This window comes from Pinus tabuliformis, chromosome 3_1 (genome assembly GCF_031772625.1).
Source record: "Pinus tabuliformis cultivar Carrire ecotype Pingquan chromosome 3_1, CPIR1, whole genome shotgun sequence".
Lineage (NCBI taxonomy): Eukaryota > Viridiplantae > Streptophyta > Pinopsida > Pinales > Pinaceae > Pinus > Pinus tabuliformis.
The window spans coordinates 685,164,137-685,185,329 of record NC_142301.1 but is presented as its reverse complement, the minus strand read 5'-3'; the positions used below and the strand labels follow the sequence as shown (position 1 = coordinate 685,185,329).

The following is a 21,193-nucleotide window of genomic DNA, read 5'->3' as shown; positions in this document are numbered from 1 at the left end:
GGAATTGCCTCCTTATTTGGACAAGTTTTTTATTGTATTCATTGATGACATACTGTCATATTCTAATAATGAGGAGGAACATGTTGAACATTTAGCAGCAGTTTTCATATTTCTAAGAGAGCATTAGTTGTATGCTAAACTTAGTAGGTGAAGCTTATTTCATACTGAGGTACACTACTTGGGGCATGTTGTCTCAAGGAAGGCATAGCAATAGATCTAGAAAACATAAGGGCCATCATGGAATGGGCAACTGCTAGGAACGTAGATTTGGTGAGATCATTTCTGGGATTGGTAGGTTACTACAGGAGGTTCATCAAGACATTCTCACGCATTACATATCCTATCACATCATTGCAACAAAAAGGTAAGAAGTTTGAAAGGACAGCGGAATGTGAAGATAGTTTTAAGCAACTTAAGTAGTTGTTGACACATGCACTAGTGCTAAAGATTGTGGATACAGACCAGGAGTTTGTTGTTTGTACAGATGATTCCAAAAGGGGACTTTGTGGAGTTCTCATGCAAGAAGAACATGTAGTGTGCTATGAGTCACAAAAAATGAATGATCATGAGCAGGACTATCTGACAGATGATCTTGAGCTAGCAACGATTATACATGCATTGAAGATGTGCAAACACTATCTTCTGGGAAAGAGGTTCACATTGATGAGCAATCACAGTGGGCTGGGTTATTTGTTTGACTAGATGAATCTCAATGCCAGGCAAGCTAGATGGTTGGCTGCCCTTAGTGAGTTTGACTTTGAGATTAGATACATCAAAGGGAAGGAGAATTGGGTTGCGGATGCTCTTAGCAGGAAGGTACAAATAAATCATATAGCATCTATAAGCTCTTATGGGACAGAGTTATAAGATAGGATTTTGCAGGGATGTGAGCGGGATGACAAATGCATGGAGATCATACACAGGTTACAACAAAGCATAGGTATAGGTGATTAGGATGCATACTATCATCTCATGACAGATGTCTTGGTGGGGTTTCGAGAGAGGATCTATGTGCCAAATTGCAATGAGCTCAAGAAGCTTATCTTGAGGGAGTTTCATGTGAAACCATATTCAGGTCATCCAGGATATCAGAAGACATTGATGACAGTAAATAAGTTCTATTATTTGTCGAATTTGAAGAAATAAGTGGTTGAGTTCATGGCTAGATGTTTATATTGTCAGCAGGTAGAGGCTGAGTGAAAGCATCTAGGTGGTTTATTATAGGCTATAGTGATTCTGGAATGGAAATGGGAGGTCACTTCCATGGATTTCATCACAAGTATTCCGAGGACAGTGAAGAAACATGATTCTATTATGGTTGTGGTTGACAGCTTGAGAAATATAGCCGACTTCATTCTGGCAAAGAATACATATTCAACTAGTGAGGTAGCATAGGTGTTCATTAGAGAAATAGTGAGGCTACATGGTGTTCCAAAGAAGATATTGTTAGACAGGGATGCAAAGTTCACTTTCAAGTTTTTGAAGGAACTATTTGTAGGCTTGGGTACAAAGTTGGGCTTCAACACAACTTCTCATCCGTAGATAGGTGGATAGACAGAGATAGTCAATAGGATATTAGAGGATATGCTGAGGATGTACGTGATGCACCAAAAAAGGAAATGGGAAGGGTATCTACCATTGGTGGATTTTTCATACAATAATGGTTATCAAGAGTCATTGGGGATGAGTCCTTTCAAGGCATTGTATGGAAGAAGTTGTAACACTCACATTAGCTGGAGTGATCTAGTGAACATGTTACTTATTGGACCAAACATGTTGCCAGACATTGAGCAGGAAATGTAGGTTATAAAGAAGAATCTAAAGGCATAATAGGATAGAAAAAAGAGTTATGCAGATCATCATATGGTGTTCAAAGAGTTTCAGGTTGGGGAGCATGTGTATTTGCACATCAAGCCCAAGAAAATCTCTTTAAGGATTGGTTCATGTGCCAAGTTGGTACCACAGTATTGTGGGCCTTTCGAAATCCTTGAGAGGATTGGACCAATGGCATATCGACTTGCATTGCCTCCAATAGTTGAATTCCATGATGTTTTCCTTATTTCATTACCTAAGAAGTATATGAAGGATGTCGATCATGTTATTGATTGGTTTGTATTTCATGTGGAGCAAGAAGCAGAGTTCCAGTCGCAACGTTAGGGCATATTGCAGTGGAAACATCTCATGCTCAGGAACAAAGCCATAGAGAAAGTTAAAGTGCAGTGGAAGCACTTTTGGCATAAAGAAGCTACATGGGAGATGCTGGCCCTATATCCGTCATTGTTTTCTAGTTGAGGCAAAGCAATTTTGGTTTGATGTTGGTTTATGTTTGGCATATGTTTTACTCATTTTATTATATTTTTATATGTATATGTATATGGATTTAAATACCTCCATGAGATAAGTTATAAAGATCCAATAAGCGGTATGGTTATTATCTTGTCATGTTGTCATGATGTTTTGCTTTTGAGCAGGTTATATTGCAACGAGCTAAGTTATAAATCTCCATAGGCAATATGTTTTCTTTTAAGCATTTTTGTTGAGGTCTTGGTGTGGTTTAACACCGACGATGTTTTTCCCTAATGGGGAGGGTTCTGTAATAGCCTTCGTGAAAATTTCATGTATTAAAAGTTAATAAAGGCAAAATAAGACCATGGTTAAGGGACACTTATTCCAAGCTGAATGTTGGGCAAATATATACTAGTGGGCATCACTGGATGTGTGTTTTGGCTAAGGAAAATTGCAAAAGACTAAGACAAAGTCCTTAAAAGGAAAAAAAGGAATTTTTGGCACATTTATTTATGAAAATAAAGGAAATTAGGATAAAATGAAGGTAAAAGCTGACAGGTTGCATGTGAGGAGGAAATTGAAGGAAAATAATGGAAAATGAAGAAATTAGAGACCTCATGCATAAAAAAGCTTCCGAGGATCAGTTCATGGCTTTTGTCAAGTTCAAGTTTAGAGCTCTCTCATTATTCTTTATCTCTCTCTCACTCTCTTGGTCACTTAGAGTTTCCTTGGAGCACTCTAGTTTGGAGCAAAGGAAAGGGAAGGAAAGGAAATGAAAGGATAAAAAAGAAAGGAACAAGGAAAGGAACGCATGATCAAGAAATTTCAATAGGAATACTTTCATGTAACCTTTTACATGTGTGATTTCCTATTTGGTTTGGACATGCAAGGCTTTTCATGTTGGTCTATGGTTCTCTTGCTATCGGTGGCATGGTTTTGCTAGGTTATGACTATGGTTTTGAGCCTAGCCTAGCCTTTTTCTAGATGCCATGTTATGTTGGGATGTTTATTTCAGTTTTTGAACTTAGGAATTGCCAGATGGATTTTGGAATCCGTGGTGAAGGTGTTATCAAAGTTTGTTCCCAAAGACCTAGGAATCCCTTGACTGGTTTTGGCCGGATACATGGTAACGCTTTAGGGAGTAGTCACGATTTAGGGCCTAGTGATACGGCTTGGATTGCGGTAAAGCTTGAGAGACAAGGAGATGGAAAACTCCTCAAGTATAGTGATGGATTCCAAGTGTCATTCCAAGCTATCTTTGGTTGTGATCGGAGCACCGGTTTTTGTGTGATCACAGTTGTATGACGGTGGAGGTGGTTTAACCTCTGGATTCCCTTGATTGTTCTTAGATTGGTTGTTCTATGAGATCCCATATTCATGCTTGGAATATAGCACAGGGTGAATGGTTGAATGAGAGTTTTCATTCAGCCATGTCTATGGTTGGGTGGTACGTGGAAGTCCCAAACCTAGTCAAATTTTCGTATCATTAATAAAAGCTAAGTTCTCTTACTTTTGCATTAATTTATATGTGGATATAATGGTTTTCATATCTATAATATTTATATGGTTTGATGTTGGTTATAACCATGGTTGAATGACTAGTTCATGTCATGGTTATTTCATATATTTACTTGTAACTATTAAATGGATGGATGTAAGAACTAATTGATGATTTAGTAGTTCAATGGAGAGGGAGGTGATCCTTCTGGTTATGTTTCATGAGTTTTTTCAGTATTTTATGCTTTGTCTTGTATCCTAGACCTATAGGTTGCATTGATGCCAAGCGTTTGACAAAATCTCAGTCCTGATTGGGGATGCTCAGGCCTAGTCCTGAGGCTGATTTTGACTGACTAGCATGGCTATCATGTTTTTAATGATTTGTAAAAGTTACAACAAGCTATATGCAAAGGCCAAGATTCTGGGGTAGAAAAGTGGCTCAAATCCAGGGGTTGCTGGCACAGAACTGGAAATTATGGACCACATTCATTGGCAGGCATGCTTGTGAGAGCGACTTTAGGTTTTTGGTCGCTCCCTTGCTCATATGATGAGAGCGACTATTGCCTAAAAGCTGTAGAATAGTAGTGGGACCCAGGGACAGTCTGTCTGAGTGGCTGACTTGTATCCTAATGGGTATGTTGATGATGTTGGATGATTATATGTGATGTTTCGTCAATTCTACTTCCTTAAGGTGACATGGGAGGTTGAATTTGATTGTAGTATCATCTCTCCTCATGTTTACCTCAGGTGGCATGGTTACTTTGGGTAGACCTGGGAGGGGTTGTTACACTTTTGATGTGTTGAGTGAGTGTGAGAGTGGAGAAGAGTGTTCAATCTATGTCAGAGTTGTTTTGTAGATTTTTTGAAGTAGTTTGTAGTTGTATAAGTATATAACGTAGTTATGTTTCAGCCAACAATTTATGTAGCAAGAGAGGTGGTGAAATAGATTTTAATTGTAGGAGTATTTAGATATTGTTTTCTCCTAGCATATTATTTAGTTTATTGTTTGAGTGCAACATTCATTTGTGAGTAGTTTTATTTGTTGCAGAGAGGGTTTCAACTGATGTATTAATCAGATTATTTTATGCCATGTTTGGTTAGATTGTGATGCAGTTTGTGGTGTATTTTGGGTTTTGACTTTGTGCTTTGAATACATTATCATTGTGATGTTCATGTTGAGAAGATTGGGATCCTAGTTTGAAAGTATATGAAATGTGGTTACACGGAGGATGGGAATGCATGGAGTCTTTATAGTAGACAATGATTTGTCAGATTAAGTAGAAGGAACATATTTATCCATCCAATAGGAGTTGGATAGTCCAATGTGAGTTGGGTGAGGATCGTTGATCATTGTGGCCTTCAGCAGATGGTAGTCCATATATCCATGAGAGACATAGATTTCCTAACTAGTAGGTGCCAACATATTATAAAGGAAGCCAATTATTTCATCTTATGGTTGTAAGATAATTAATGTATAATTTGTTCAAAAGATTAATATAATATATTGAGTAGCGCAGTAGTAAGGGTGGTTTTTTACCTAGGAGGAGGTTTTTCCACCAAAAATATTTGTGTCTCAAGTGTTGAATGGTTGTATGGTTTTACTTGTGTTTGATTCTTTAATATTTTCTTATGTGATTCATTTTATGCATGGTTTAAAGGTTTAATTAATTGAAGAAAATTTTATAAGTGCCTTCACTACTGATTCACCTCCCCCCCTCTCAGTAGTGATCAAGTTTCAAACACATAAAAACAAGAAATGGTTGCTTGTACGATGAGATCAACCCCAGGGGTGGAATGATCCATCCTTTTGGTGGAAGAGCGGGAGGGATAGTGATTGCAATCCACATTCATTCTTGAGATCAGAGGCACATTAAGAAAATCATTGTGCCTAGTAGCAGTGATGGAGTTCATCTCACAACCTCCAAAGTTCTTGTACGAATCCATTAGTGGTGGACTACGAACTGGTAGGTTGGCTTGGAGGCTCGTTAATGCTATAACTATCTATGTCCTTTTCGTGGAGATCTTCACACTCTTGATGAAAAGAGGCATTAACTAAATCTTTCCATGCATGGGAGGTTAACTCATCACTGTTAGTTGTTCCCTTATTTTAAAGTCAGTCAACTACATAGTTTTCTTTTCTCTTGACCGCCTAGAAGTGGACCCCTCCTAAGTTGATGATCTGTTGATGGATGCATTGGAGAGTTTTCGCCAGTGTCTAGTTGACAGAAACCTTGCTGACTAGGGTGTCCTTCTGGAGTTTGTGGGAAGAAAATGTGTCTAGCACAGAGTGTCCCCTAAGGATCAGCGGACTAAATTACCTAGCATTAGAAATTTTGAGTCCATGCTTCATTTGTTGAAGCTCACCAATGTTGTTGGCATTTATCAGTAGTTTTATGTAGCAAATCGATAGGATTTCACCCTTGACATGATTTCTAAAAACTCCACCAAAGCCTTCAGATCTGGGGTTACCCTTGGATGCCCCATCATAATTTAGTTTGATAACATTGATGGTTGGAGGGGACCAGGTATCAGGGATATCAAAGTTGGCATAGGGATTTTTGGTTACAGTGAGAGGAATGTTTTCCAATTGTAACAATTGAAGAATGTGAAGGTATTGAGAACATAGAGGACCTTGCATTGGAGAAATATTGGAGATAGAGACCGATTCTCAAATTATTTCTTTATTTTGGTAAGAAGAAATTCCCCTGATGTCTGTGAATTTGCGAAAATTCTTGCATCCCTTTTCTTTAGTATTACCCAGGAAATGACCATTAGAAATATGTTCCAGGCTCTGTTGACCACTGGGGGAGAAGTGATGTGAGTTCTTCAGTTTTCCACGGTGTCTTGAAATAAGTTTTTTTTTTTGTTTTTTTGTTTTTGTTTTTGCTTTTTTTTTTTTTTTTTTTTGTTTTGTTTTTGTTTTGTTTTTTGTCTTTTTGTTTGTTTGTTTGTTTGTTTTTTTTGCTTATTTTGTTTTTGTTTTGTTTTGTTTGTTTGTTTGTTTTTGTTTGTTTGTTTTTGTTTTTTTTTGTTTTGTTTTGTTTTTGTTGTTGTTGTTGTTGTTTTTTTTTTTTTCCTAGTCATTTTAAAAACTTCATCCCACCACTCTCATAGAGATGAAGCGTAGACACATGAATTCAAGAGATAAGTATTGAATTTTCCCTAGTTCTCACAAAGGTAACATTGAGATGGTCTTGAAAACCTTCTTCGCCACAAATTTTCCCAAGTTAGGATTTTTCATGGAGAACCAGCCAGATAAAGAGGGTTATTTTTAACCATTGTTGTTTGTCCCATAAAGAAATCTAATGTTGACTCTGTTCCAATTGTCCATGATTGGGAAAATAATTATTGGCTTCCTTGATTTTCTAGAACCCGCCCATGTTTTTACCCCACCTCGGTTTGTCATCTTCTTGATGCATCTTGATTTAGTGTTCCTGAAGAATCCCCTCAAAAGAATCCCAATCGAAATTGTTAGAAAGGGGTTACCATTCATATTTACTAAGCTAATCTCTCCATCCGCTTCGTTGAAGGGTTGGTTTCCAATATTGAGATGCCATAATTTTGCCTTTACCCCACATTATACTTTTCAAGGGGGTATGGATGTCATCATTTAGAGTCTGGAGTTGTTTCCATGCATCCTCCCATAAGAGAATAATTTACCCATTACGAATCTCGCAAAAAATGCATTGTTAGATTATCCATATGTTCTTCCAGGCTTGGTTCTAGATAGAAATATGGGCATCAACTCAGAATTCTCTTCCTATTCTCTTCGTGTTTCTCCAGACCCTCCTAGAATTCCTTTCAGTAATATTAGTGGAAATAGTCCATTTCTAGAATGGATCATCCTTCACAATTGCTTTTAATTTCTTATGAAACTGACCATTTAGTTGCTCATTATTAAAAATCTACAAAAATAACTTGATTGATTCTAAAATTGGTTGAGATATCTCATGTGATGGTCCAGGAATTTTATTCTACACTTGTTCTTATTGTTCAACATGGAGATCATGAGATGAAACGAGTTTCCTAGATAGTCTAGTTGCGTCTCAATAATATTATTTCTATTGATTAGGATCATAGTATTATTTTGGTGACATTGGATTTATGATAGTAGGTTGCTCAGAAGTTCCAATATTAGTCCCAGTTCTTTTCCCTCCTTTGGTCACAATGTTAATATTTGGCTACACAACTCGATATGTTTCTCGAGGTTCAACATTAATCATATTAGCTCCCTTTATTTGGTTGCACTCTTCCCAACATGCAATAAGTTCTGGAAAATCCTCCATAGAATGTGTATTCACCTGATAGTGTGAACACCAAGGTATTCTCGACATTGGACTATCCCTCGCAACATTACCCTCTTGGTAGAAGTTATAGTATATGATTTGGCCTCTTCCTCCTTTCCTTCCTCCCGTTGAGGCTCCTCATCCTCTTCCTCGATGAGTTTTGTTGAATCAGAAAGTTGTGCGGTGTAGGCCAGCAACAATGCATCTAAAGATCGACATTGGTCCGTATGATATGTGGGTGATCCACAAAATTCACAAAATATGTTGTTCAACTCATTGGAATAACTCTTTAAAATAGGATGTAAATGAGGCAAATGGTTAAAAGACCTATAGATTTCACATAACATGTTGATAGACCTACCTTGATGAGGTGGGAATGCTTGATATTGAGTTGGTCCTTGGAAAGGCATTGTCGCAGAAATTATGCAACTGCAAAACTATGTGGTGGTGGCGATGGAGGTCTCATAAGCATGCTAGATGGTCCCAAACCCCTAAGTTGTGGGTGTTTCATTACATGATTCCATTCAACCTAGAAATGCATGCACCAAAATTGAGGTCTCATAGGTTGCGTAGGAGAAATTTCTTTCAATTTCTTAGTCAGGTTGGAAATTCGATTTTGACATCCCATAATAGAAGTATTAGTAGAAGAAGTGCCCAATTTATAATCTTGAGGGTATCCTACCATTGCTTCAATATGCATTGCTTGCTCCAAATCCTCCTACAATGTGCCAATCTTCAGTTGCGATAGCGGAATCTTGGTCATTAGTAACAAAGCCTTAATGAAACAATCTCTCTGAGGATGGGGATCAATGGGATAGGATAGTTTACTCATAGAATGTTTGAATCTCTGCATACATCGCTAACTAGCTTCTCCCTCCCTTTTCCTGATATCTAGCAATTCCACTAGACCTTGCTAATTAGACTCAGGTAACTTAAATTATTGAGGAAATTATCATTTGAATATATCCATGGTGGCATTAGGATTTGCATCAATCCATTAAGTAAACCATCGTAACACCTGATATCTTAAAGTAGTTTGGAACTCAATAAGCTTGTTGGCATCAGGAGTCTTTCTAGCCCTCCAAATACCCTCACACATATACCAATGTTGTTTAACATCTTCACAACCTTGTCTTCGAAATTTTGGGTACCCGGTAAGTGATTTGGCCATATTTCTGTCCATGATTGTTTTCCCAGGATGAACTATTATAAATGCCTTGGAACCCAACTAAGAATAACTGAACACCACTACTAGAACTACATCCTCCACTATAACTACTAACACTATATCTAGAATGTAATTGTTGTAATCTTAGAGTCTTACTTAATTTAGAAAATAAATTATCAATGTTTTGATACGATATCAGGGGAAGCTTAGGGAGAGGAGGAGTTGTCGCACTATGTTGCAGACTGCCACTAACAGGGACTCATTCATCTTCAAAGAATAATCACCTCATCACAAAGTGCATATCATCATCTATTGGAATATGTTCACCAAACATCACAATCGACTGTAAAGATGGAAAAGGCATATGAAATCCTCCTGACCTTGAGTGGGTTCTACCTGTTCCAACCAAAGTTCTCACAAAACTTGTGTTGGAACCTCCTATTCTGCCTTAAGAAGATCCTTCATTTTGTCCTTTTCCTCACAACTCTGGATCATCCATGTTATTCCTTTGCAACATTGAATTTATCACTGCTTCTCCTATCCACTGTAATTCCCCTCTTCTACGCCTAATTTTCTGCAACTTCCTTTCTCACCACTCATCAGCTATCCTCGCCCTACAAAACACTCTAAAATATTGTTCCTTACACAAATCTTCTTGTTCCACCACAACAACCCCTCATTTTCCAAAACTCCACAACATTCCTCCCCCTAAATCCAACCCTAGCACTAAGGGTTTTAAGAGGAAATTTTATCTTATTGGAATAGTAGAAAATTTTCTTCAACAATCAAGATTTTGATCCAAAGTGGGAGCTCTTTCAAAAATATTCCCTGCAACCAAAACTTAAATACTGCTTCCACTGTGGAAAAGGATTGGTGGTTTTCAGATGCAAGCTAAATAATATAACCTTCTAGTGTCACATTTTACTAAAAATCAACAACCCTTGGTAGATTTTTATCTAATCAATGCATTTCAGCTAAATCAATTTCTGACTAGTCCCTACAGAGCCTACGCTGACTTCCAACTCCTGATTTAACTTGCAACCACCTTAACCAATTCTATAATTCTTCAAGGAACTTGAACCAAAATTTTTCATATTGGTCACAAGTAGGTCCAGCATACAAAACCTCTTCTTTAACCTAGTATAGACTCTTTTGTCTCATTTGATCCTGTTGCAAAATAAAATGGTCAATCTTATCATGCCATCATTCTTGAATACTTCGACCAGGAATTCTAGATAGCATGATCTAGATCCCTTCTCAGATTTTAAGGTCGCAACAATGAAACCATTTGTCGGCTGAAAAATTGGAACAATGAAGACATAGGGTTTGCCCTATGTTTTCCAACAAAGGGAGTTATTGTAGTCTAGACTTTCACCGACATTTTCACTCCCCTATTGCAAAAGGAACGTCTCACCCAAGGTGAGCCATAACCATGAAAGAAATAATGGATCCATATCAGTGGCGAAAGAGTAAAGTTATTATTATATTACTTGTGTAGTTAACCATCTTACTAACCTATGCAACCATATCACTACCAAAATGACCATTTGTGAACGCAAAGGAAACTATTCATAAATGCATACAAAATAAAATTTTAAAGGGGGCATGTAGAGATTAAATCACTTAACACAATTTGGTACAAAAAATACTTTTATTATATTATAGCCCATCGATTACATCAGAAACCCATATAGACATGTGCAATCTCTTAGACCATATCACACTGCACCAAACATTATAATTCATATATAGGATTTAGAGCTTTGTGTAGACTACAAACTCTTCATGTAAAACAACAACGGAGAGTAGTTCAAGGGAAAAACATGTAGATTGAGAGATCCATCTATTGATGCCTGATTTGTCCTTATTCATCTTCCTTATAGGCTCACTCAATTGATCTGGTCCTCACATAGTTTCTTTGATCATGCCTTTGATCTGGTCCACTTTGACAAAATCCTCGTGGCTTTGTCCCTTTCCTTCATGTTTGTTTCAAATTTGAACAGACCTTTCCTACTTTCGTGGGTGCGTTTTCATTCTTTTTGGTCTGCTTAAGTCCTAATGTTTACTTTTCTATCATGCTTAGTTTTCTAAAGATCTACTTCCGATGGATCTATCGATTCTTCATTGACAAGTGTTCCGTGAGCTTGTTTTTAAAATACCTCCAAAAAATGAAGGACCCAAGACTTGTTACCCATAGCAAAGGGAGTCATTCTCTAATTTAGAATCCCCTTGTTACTTCCCCTTACTCGGCGCCTTTCATGCTTAGTATAAAAAAGTCACTTAGAACTTATCCTAGACCTCTAGTTAAGGTTGAAGCTTCCACACTATCCTTCTTACTCATTCAAGTAATTTAAAAAATCCATACATGTTGAAGTGATTCAAAGGGATTTCTTCTACCTTTTATTTTGATTCGTACTCTCAATACCTATGTGTGGTTTTCTTTTTATTTCACTAGTTATTTCTAGTATGAACACACTTTTTTGTTACTCTATTCCTAACCACTCCACACACTCTACATATAGTTGTTCACTCTCCCCCACCAAATTGATTACCCTACATGAAAATGTTCGGTCCATCTTGAACTTGGTGGTCAATCAAAAGTCTCCAGACGGTACATTACCAATACCTCTAGAGCAATTCAATATCACTCGCATTTTCTTCATAATTACTAGCAGTTGGGTAGTTCAACTAGAAAGTATGAAATGTAGACATTTAATTCAAGGTAATATATGGAGCTTCTCAATTCCCCCTCATAGATTCCTCTTAGGCATTGGGATCTGTATTCCCCCTCACAGATTCCTCTTAGGAACTGGGATCTATATTGACTACTCTCTTCTTCATTTTTAAGAAATATATTAAATAAATGTGCATTACATCTCATAAAGTTTGTGAGGATATTAGTCATTTCCAAAATTATAAATATTAATTAAAAATTACAAAACATGGTGTTTAAAAAAAAGGCTATTGCAATTGTGATTCAATCAAACCCACCATAGAGATTACAAATACACCACCAAAATTGACACCAACACTACTCACATTGACATCATCAAAATTTATGTTATAAAGACATCAAAAGGATCAAGACCATGGAAACAATAACATACAATAAGAAGTTAAACCACATGCAACACTCAATCCCACAAATAAATGGGAAGATAAAATTAGTGGAAAAAAACTCTTGTGGCATGTCGTAGTGTATATTGATGATCAATGCTATATGTCTTTTAAGAACAACCATGAAGGCTCCAAGATGCTTCAATCCAACCACTTACAATACCGTTCTAACTTCATGTTTTTTTAAGATGATTTGGAAATTGTCATTCAATTTTCCCTATTTAAACAATTCGAAAAATAATTATATTAAATATTACATTTTAATGCATGCTTTTCTCTACTACTACTTTTACAATATCAAATATAATTGCTACGAAAAACAATTATAATAACACAAAATATTAAAATAAGTGACACAATGAGAAATATAAATTTGAGTGTAATGTTTTAAATTTTATAAAATAATATTATTATTAAAAAATCAACATCTAAAAATTACTCAGTCATATAAGATTATTATAACACTTAAACAAACATATCACATTAAAAACAAATAAAAAAAAATGATTGAGAGATTAAAAGAATGCAAATGTTAGGTCAAGTTTTCATTCATCATCGAATGTGATGATGTAACGTTAATCATCTTTAGATGATCTCAAACTCCCAAAGGTGCTACCTCTTAGGTTAAAAAAATATTATGTTTGCTAACCAATCATATTATATTATTAAACAATATTATTATAGTTAATAACAAATAATATATCAAAGTGGATGATATTTAAATTATAATTTTTTGTTTTTAAATGATTATAGCTTTAACTTAAATGTCATCCAAACCAAACCATAAAAACTTTGCGAAAATGTAAGTAAACTTACAATTTTAAATTATAAAAATAAATATTTTAATACACAAATAATGATGTCAATGATGCTAAAAAAATTTATGTCGCCTAGGTCAAACCTACACACGCCAACTTTCATTTAAAAAACGTGTCACATTACTCGTCAAGAGGCAGGATGGAATTTGACGGGCAAATTTTGCTCTCAATGGAATGATTTACGCGTCAAATAATACAGCTAAAATGTATTTTCTGGTTAACAATTTTTTTTAAATCGTTGCAGAATCCCACATTTGAAATTCCTACTCCCAGAAAAGGTTAAACCCATTTTAGCTGGAGTTAATAGAAGGATACTCTACTTGGTCCAAAGAAGTCAGATTTCTCTTGAAATATGGACGTGAACATGTAGATTTATCATAAATGTGAATGTTCGGCTTGACAACCTCTCAATTTCAAAGGTATCCACCAAACTTTTTTTTGTCACGTACATACTTTACTGGATCCAATGAAGGCAAAGTTTTCCTATTAGGCTTTTTAGCACACATCTCCTAATTGTCGTTATCAAAACCTCATCTCATGGTGAATCCAAAACATTCATCGTTATCAAAACCTCATCTCATGGTGAATCCAAAACAACAAAATTCCACAAGTCTATCGACTACCGTATGTATCCTTAAGTTCTAGGCGATCAAGCTCAGAAGCTGTATCAAGATTTTTCAAATTGTCATTTTTCTCCGTGCTTAACTCAATTGGTTTTTTCATTACAGTTTATTTCTCTCTTAATTTTGTTCACATACAATAAATGAATTATAATCGGTATAAATCCATCTTAAATATATATAAATCTACCATAACTCTAAGAAACATTTAATTTCTTCACAAACACATTTTAAATATATACAAATTTAATGTAACTCTGAAAAACATCCAATTTCTTCACAAATAAATTATAATCAATATAAATCCATCTTAAATATATACAAATCGACATAACTCTATCTTAAATATATACACATCAACATAACTCTAAGAAACATCCAATTTCTTCACGTTCAATTTCCTCTTTTAAAATTTGTCCATGCCTTTATCTTTATCGATTTGATCTCTTAATGCCCTTGCCTTTATCAATTTGATATTTTGGTTAAGCTCTATATATGGAACTGATCTTTCGGTTAGGTTTGTTTAAGCGATTTTTCGCAGGATATGAAATCTACGCGGATAGAATGTGTGAGCATCCCAAATAACCATAAATCTTATGAAACGTTTTGTTAACCAAACGTGAGCACTTGGTTATCAGTCCCTGTGTTGCAGATGGGATGGACGACTTCTCATGATGGAGTAACCCAATAATTTTTGTAAAATAATTTATTAAAATGTTTTGTTGGGTTTAGAGGTCTTTTAGTTTAAGATATGGGAGATGCTTTAACCACTTAACTATCACTTATGCAAGTATAGATGTAATGAATCACAGTATCTAAGAGCTATGATTAGGCTTGTTCATGCTTTTGAAGACGGGTAGTAAAACATTGAGTCTAAATAATAAAATATAATTAAACTAGCAATTGCACTATATGTTACAAAGGAAATGTCGTAAGGAAATCCGAAAAAGTAGTATAGAAGAAAGAAGTTAAAATTTTATACAATTTTGTGTTTTATTGGCATTTCTCTTTAAACTTTGTGTAATTGAGGTACAACAGTTAGGAAAGATGGGTGTTAGAGGAATCCCATCAATATCTTCTTTTTTAGAAGTATGTTAACTGATAATGTGTGTTTTTTCAAATGTCTCTAGTATGTAACTGCGAATTGTAGAAACCAATATAGATATGTGTTCTCTTGTGGTAAAGGCACTGTTGGGCTATTCATGTAATTGACTTATTGCTTTTTCTAAATGTCATCATCTTATGTCCCTTGATTGTCAAATTCTCCACATGAGTGTCGATTTTTTTTAGTCAAAAACCAATTTCATTAACTTAATTGTGAAGAATTGGTGACGCAAAATCCAATGAATGGGTGAAATAGGAACAAAAACAGAGTCCATGGTGTAGGTAAGAGAAGACTATGTGCTCGACACTCCTATCATATGTGTGCTATGGGATTGAAATGTCTTCAAGAGAAAGGAGGAAAAATCAATATATTGCCAAAACAATTTCCATCATTCATGCATAATCAAAAGTGAGGAAGCCAATTGGTGAGAGAATGGTGGCACAATGACATGAATTGTCTCTTCTTAATGTTAACGTCTACATTTTGATAGACTCTGAGTTGAGAAAATTTACTCAGAGAGAAAAGCAAAACAATTCCCAGGGGAAAATTGGGTGCACACAAGGGCGAAAGAAAGGATCACATCTGCCATTAGTTTATGTTAGGACTTCAAATTAATTCCACTTGTTGTGTCTGAATTTCATTCTCTTCCTAAGAGTTTTTACAATATGTCTCTGCAAATGAAAGAATTTGTCATAATGTCCAAGAGATATCGAATAATAATCCTAGGTGAGACTTGAAACCTGGTAGGGCTCTAACAACACCCCACTTTTACCAACTTGGCATTCCACCATTGAGAACCCAGGTTATGGGAAATATAGAAATCCATGGATGTTTGTTTTGATGGCACATGGAAATGGACAACTTCACCAGAAGAAATGATAGGAACAACATACCACCATTGTGAAATGAAATCACTTAATAACATACTTGCCAATTGCAACACTCTAAAAAGAGGTAGTGGGATAAAACAGACCACAGATAATCCATCTTCAATAAGCAATGTTTTCAATTGAGTTTTGCTCGCTTATCTCTTTTTCCCTTTTATGAATTTTTGAAACTCTCCTTTTTCCTGTTATGATTTTCTAAAATATGCAAAACCCAACCCTTGACTCAAAAAATTTTCTATAGATTTGGATAAAGTATTTACCACCAATATTCTTTGCAACACCTTTCAGGCTTCCAACAAAGTACTGTTGAAGAACTTCTAAGCTGATTGTTTTCTCCACTTTACCTCTCTTCTTCTCAAGTCCTTTCCTGATGTTTGTATGCTCTGGGAATGAACCAACAAGAAATATCATTAGCAGGAACTACGGAAACTCCTATATCGGCATGAGTTGATTCATGTCTGTGGCATTTCAAATTTGATAGATTTGATTCCTCAAGCTCTGGTTATTGTTGTTGACAAGTGACAAAAGGTAACGAGGAAATGGGATGTTGCCCCATCTATATTTCATTATGATCACCCTCAATCCCCATCTCCAAAGCTTGTTGGAGAGAGTCTTGCTTGAATGTTTGTTTCCTCTCTTCGCATTGAAAAAACTCATTTCCCTAGAGAAATTTGCAAATATGGAGACATTCTTAAAATATTATTGTAAATTTGAATGGTGCTCAACATTTGACTCATCTCGATATAACAAGTAGATATCACGAACCCATAACTTTCTCTGGAGTTTCAGAAAGTTGCTTAACTTATTCCAGGAAGGGGAAGTTTTTTTAAATGAAAACACATATTCTAGGTGCTCTTCCTCCTAAGGAGATTTGCAATGTTTGTTTCTTTTCTATCTTTTAGCCTCCTTTCTTGTCTATGCTATGTTGATGGTGGAAATATTAGGTGGCTTCTCTCATGGACAACAGAAGAAGGTTGGCCCAGTTATTTTTCTACTTCCATTTTATTTTCAAAAAGGAATTTCACCTACACCACTTTGTTGGAAACTCATTATGGCATATGTTGTACTTGGTTTGTTCAGTGTTGTTAACAAGCTAATGTATGCGTGAGCTTGCATCAACTGCTTCTCTTCCTACTTCATCATCACTCATATTTACTACAATATTTGCTTATTTCAAGTGGGAAAAAAGTTGAATGCTTCCACTTTGAATTGAAAGTGATTATAACTACAACAGTTGTGATTATAGGAACTCAAACTCTAATAAGCATGTTGGTGTAATCCATTTCCAACATGTTGCTAGATACATATGGGACATTTTAGGCTTTGCATTGCATGACCTAATTTTTGCATTATCAGAGCTTTTGTTTATTAAGATATTAGGAAGGGAATATTTTCATGTTGTCTTAGAACAACACGTTAATGTTTACTGTTCAGTTGCATTTTTACGCTAATTGGTGTTATTACCAATAACGATTTCACAACTATGAAGTTCGAGGCAACGAAGTTTAAACATGGGGAAGTTTCGTATTATGGGGGCTTTAACTTTCCAACTTGGAATACTACGAAGTATAGCAGTCTTTATCTGACATCAACGCTGATGGCTCGAGTGCTTAACGCAATATGAGTCCCTGTGACTAGTATTGCAGTAGTTGTATGTTTCCATGACCCTATGGGTGGTTTCAGAGTTCCTTCTAGCATGCTTATGATTTGGGGATTTAGGTCATATATTTATGATACTGCCACATAAACCAAATCTGTGTAGTAGCTAACTAATAGGATTTTTATGAAGAAACATCTACAGTGTGAAGCCTTCCATTTGAATTTTTTACAAGAATTCCCTTTCCCTTCCATATGGATATCTGTTTGTAGTATTGAAGGTATGTGATAAGCTATAGGCTGATCATTTTCCCCACTTTACCTCGCTTCTTCTCGAGTCCTTTCCTGATGCTTGCATGCTCTCGGAATGAGCTAGAACAAGAAATATCATTAGCAGGAATTACAGAAACTTCTGTATCGGCATGAGTTGATTCATGTTTGTGACATTTCAAATATGACAGATTTGATTTCTCAAGCTATGGTTGTTGTTGCTGACAAGTGACAAAAGGTAACAAGACAATGGGATGTTGCCCCATCTAGATTTCACTCTAATCATCCTCACTCCCCACCTTCAAAGCATGTTGGAAAGAATCTTGCCTGAATGTTTGTTTTCTCTCTTGGCATTGAACAAACTCGGGCCCTGGAGAAATTTGCAAATATGGAGATATTCTTGAAATATTATTGTAACTTTGAATGGTGCTTAACATTTGACTCATCTTGATATAGCATGTATATATCACGAACCAAGAATTTTCTATGGAGTTTCAAAAATTTGCTTGACTTATTCTAGGAAAGGGAAGCTTTTTGAAAGGAAAACACCTATTCACTGGGTGCTCTTCTTCTTCTTTGCAATGTTGGTTGTGTTTCCAGCTTCTAGCCTCCTTTCTCATTTATACTATGTTGATGGTGGAAAGAGTAGGTGGTTGTTGTCATGGATAGAAATAGCACCTTGGCCTCTTACAATTTTTTTCTACTTTTTTCCTAGAGACGAATTTCACCTACACCACTTAGTTGGAAACTCGTTGTGTCATATGTTGTACTTGGCTTGTTCAAAGCTATTGAAAACCTAATGTATGCATGGGCTTATTCATTTTTTACTACATCAACTACTTCTCTTCTTGCTTCATCATGACTCATATTTACTACAATATTTTCTTATTTCACCATGGGAAAAAAGTTGAATGCTTCCACTTTGAATTCAATGGTGATTATAACCATAGTAGTTGTGATTATAGGCATAAAATCAAACTCTGATAAGCTAGCTAGTGTAAGCCATCACCAATATGGTTCTGGCTAGATATGGAACATTTTAGGCTCTACATTGCATGGCCTAATTTTTGCATTATCAGAGCTTACTTTCATTAAGATATTAGGAGGGGAATATTTTCATTTTGTCCTAGAACAACAGGTTATGGTTTCACAAGGAAAAACATGGCTAGATTCCACCTCTGTGCAAATTTCTTCATATTTTTGTATCGGTGCTTATATTCAGTAGATTTATATTCAGCAGATATGTTGGGTTTCTTTTGACCTCCACATCATTATGATGCTCGTTGGTTAACCACAGTGTTACTCCAACATCTCGCCATATGGGATGTCAATTATATATTTATGAAGTGTCAATGGAAAACCTTTTGGTTTTTAATTTTTGTGTGCATAATTTTATACTGGTGCTTATATTCAGTGGATTTGTTGGTTTTCTTTTGACCTCCATACCTTTATGATGCGCGTTGGTTTACCTTGTGTTGGTCCAACATTTCGGAATATGTGATGTCAATTATATGTTACTTTATGTTCTAATATTACTAATTTTCTTTAATATTGTAATATGTTTTAAGCAATGTTTGTTTTCATAAAACCTGATATAAAACTGGTTGGATGAATGAATATTTAGAAATAAAAAATAGAGAAAAGAGATAGAAAATAGTAATAACATAGCTCAATTAAACAAATATCTGGGAAAAAAAGCACGACGACCAGAAAATCCTTATAATTAAGGTTTCCTAATTATGAATTTGGTCCAATCTAAATTTTTTCCAATTTACCTCGCTTCTTCTGAAATCCTTTCCGGTCCTTTCTGGTTGTTATTGCTGACAAGTTGACAACTGACCAAAGGTAATGAGGAAATGGGATGTTGCCCCATTTGGATTTCATTCTGATCACCCTCAAATTGATATTAAACCATTGAAGCGTAAATCAATGGGACTAACTAATAGTTAAGATAGAATCAGGTATCTAAAAATGTCATATCTATTGAATGAAATTGTGCAAGTGATTAAACTTTATATAGTAATGTAATCATATACCTAAAAGAGGTATAAACATGTTCTACCTCTCATTGATCTCAAATAACCCTAAAACAACACATAGCTCAACCTACCACGAGGAAAGCTCAATGTTGAACATGCCCTTGATAAGATGAATGACCTAATAAGAGCTCCATTTCTCAAATCATTTCTTATTTATCTCTATACATCATCAATTATTTAGCACATTTAAATCCCAACAAAACTTTGATATGTAAAATTATATCACCCTGCCCTCTTTTAGACTGCTAAATGAGACCATGCATAACTGCATTTGACCTTATATCCAAGAAGACACTTTCCAGTGATGCATAGAGAGCATCTTTCATATTCATTTTTGAAAAATGAGATAATTTCCTTAAATCCATTCTATTCTAAAAATACAATAAATAAGACACATGTTGAAGTTCTCTTATATATGAAATGATGAAAAATAAAAACTTTGATATGTAAAATTATATTACCCTGCCCCCTTTTAGACTGCTAAATGAGACCATGCATAACTACATTTGACCCTGTATCCAAGAAGACGCTTTTCTAGTTATGCATAGAGAGCATCTTCCCTATTCATTTTTGAAAAACTAGATAATTTCTTTAAATCCATTTTGTTTTAAAAAAGCAATAAATAAAACACATGTTGAAGTTCTCTGTTAGGCCCCTACACTACTAGTGTAACCCCTTATTATTATTAGTACAACCCACTTATTATATTGATGTACGCATGTAGTGCCCATATTGTTACTATTGTGCACCATAGAAGCCCACTATTGTTATTATTGTGCCCTTACATTATTATTGTTATGTCGGCTCTGATTATGTTATGAACCCTTAGACTCTTATATATAGAAAGGAGGTCTTTTCATTTGTATCATCCAAGAATTTGTTGGCATTTTGGCACAAGTGTGGCGCTATGATACAGGTGTTGTCCTTGATGGCAACTCTCTTTGATGACAGATCTCCGTTCAGACTACAGAATGAAGAGAAATCTCATATACACAGGTTAATTAAGTCAAAGTTGCGTATACACGCTTGTGATATGCATACTAAGTCGCGTATATGCAGGAGAGCTATATACGAAGGCGCGTATACACACAGATGCATGAACATAAAAGGGCGTATATGTCGGGAAGTTTCCTTTTGGTCCATGGTAGTTAGTCCTCGGTACTTGTGCCCATGTCTTTGGACCAAAGTACCTCGACAGACGTGTAGATCTCTAGTTTTGAAGTTGATGGTTTTGAATTTCTATGGTTTTGGCTCTTGGTATTGAGCAAGGCCTAAGGCTATATAAGGAGAAAAAGATCATTAGGCAAAATCATCTTTTGAAAAGGCTTGAATATCTGAAAAGAAAGAGATCTGATATGCAGGTTCTGGGTTGCCTGATCTACGCTAAGGAGAGATCACATCGGTTGATGGAAGAATAGATCTAAGGATAGATCGGGATCTAATGGTTTGAAATGCACTATTATGATATGGTTGATTATGCGTATTTCTAGATCTGCATACTGTC

At 35.6% G+C, this 21,193-nt stretch overlaps 2 pseudogenes; both read left to right on the top strand.

Annotated features, from left to right (window-relative positions):
- Positions 1–17,531, top strand: part of LOC149188970 (putative purine permease 5 pseudogene) — a 60,184-nt pseudogene extending 42,653 nt beyond the window's left edge.
- Positions 17,532–17,958: 427 nt separating this feature from the next.
- On the top strand, positions 17,959–18,875 carry LOC149188969 (putative purine permease 5 pseudogene; annotated as a pseudogene).
- Positions 18,876–21,193: the final 2,318 nt, after the last annotated feature.